Genomic DNA, 1,378 nt, shown 5'->3' with positions numbered 1-1,378 from the left:
GGCGAATGTGACGGCTTATATGTCTGAGAGAAATGAGAGAGTGCCTCCTCATTTTATAATAACTCAAGAGGTTTTTGGCACTCCTGGACGCCATTTTATTACGAGCCACTCCTCCTCAAAATTTCCCGCGAAAGTTTTCGCAAACTCGCCAAACAAGCATGCTCAGTTCCTTGATAAAATGGCGTCGTGTTGCAAGGCAGTATTGTCTCACCTTGAAAAAAGTAGAAATAGAAATTAACACAGACTTTTAAAATTTTACCTATTGTGTTAATAGGTGGGGATTCATTTAATTGCTTGTACTCTCAAGTCCTGCAAAATCACATAATTATGAGTCAAAATGGCTTACAAAAAGTCAGTGAAAGCAAGTGCATAGAGATTTCTAATAGTTTTAGCTTCTTTTTAGGAGGAAACTGAAAGAATAATAATTCCAATTGATGTCAGATATCACTACTCATTTGAATCGTAAGGTCATTGTAACTCGTAATGAAAATACTTACTCCTTAGGCTGACAAAAATGATAGAAAATGTATCACTGGAGCTGAAACAAGACTTGAAAAAGTTAGTAGACTATTTTTTAGTTTTATTATAATATTATACCAAGAATATATTAGACATTTATTTCCTGTATTATCGTAATTTTAATAGGATAACATTAGGTCTTGTTGGTGCAGACAATCATACTGTTGTGTTTTATGACATTTGTAAAGGAATGGTCTCTCCAAATGATAGTCCACTGTCTTTAAAACGTCAGAAAAAATGAGTAGCAGTATTAATATATATATATATATATATAATGTAATTGAATACATTGTATGTATTGTCTCCTGTTTGTCACTTTTATATGAACATTGATATTTTTCACTCTTCATCTCTTGATCTACGAATGAGGATCATAATGAATGACTCATTTATTTTTAATAGTTTTATCAATAATCAATAATAATAATAATAATAATAGTAATGATTATTGCACAACAAACAAAAGAGAGAGATAATTATTATCAGAATAATAATAATTGTTATTATTTTTAATACACACTACATGACACAATCATGTTTGTTTTAAGAGTAATAATTATTATTTTTAGCAAAATAACTGGAACACTAAAAGGCTCGAAAATAAAATAAAATCTCTAATAAAGAAATGAAAATGAGAGAAAGAAAGAGAGAGAGAGAAAAACTACCAACTACCTAAAAATAATCTGAACATTACTTGAAATTAATTTAATGTAATAAAATAATAATAATAATAATAAACACATGTGTATACTACATGTACATGTCTTCTAATAATTATTTTAACTCCTATATTTCCAGCTGCCCTCCTTCCCTCCCTCTCTACAGGAGGTGGGCGGTCATCATCGGATTGTAATCAAAT

General features: G+C 30.0%; 1 long non-coding RNA gene across 1 annotated transcript; it reads left to right on the top strand.

The window, feature by feature from the left end:
* The first annotated feature begins 437 nt into the window (after nucleotides 1–437).
* LOC109588684 (uncharacterized) lies at nucleotides 438–760 on the top strand. The gene is made up of 3 exons (XR_002188302.1): nucleotides 438–462; nucleotides 505–558; nucleotides 646–760. It is a non-coding gene; the product is annotated as an uncharacterized LOC109588684 (long non-coding RNA).
* The last annotated feature ends 618 nt before the right edge of the window (nucleotides 761–1,378 follow it).

The sequence above is a fragment of the Amphimedon queenslandica genome, unplaced genomic scaffold (assembly GCF_000090795.2).
Source record: "Amphimedon queenslandica unplaced genomic scaffold, v1.1 AMPQUscaffold_11935, whole genome shotgun sequence".
NCBI lineage: Eukaryota > Metazoa > Porifera > Demospongiae > Haplosclerida > Niphatidae > Amphimedon > Amphimedon queenslandica.
Note: the sequence above shows the minus strand (reverse complement) of the source record. Positions and strands in the feature narration are given on the sequence as shown.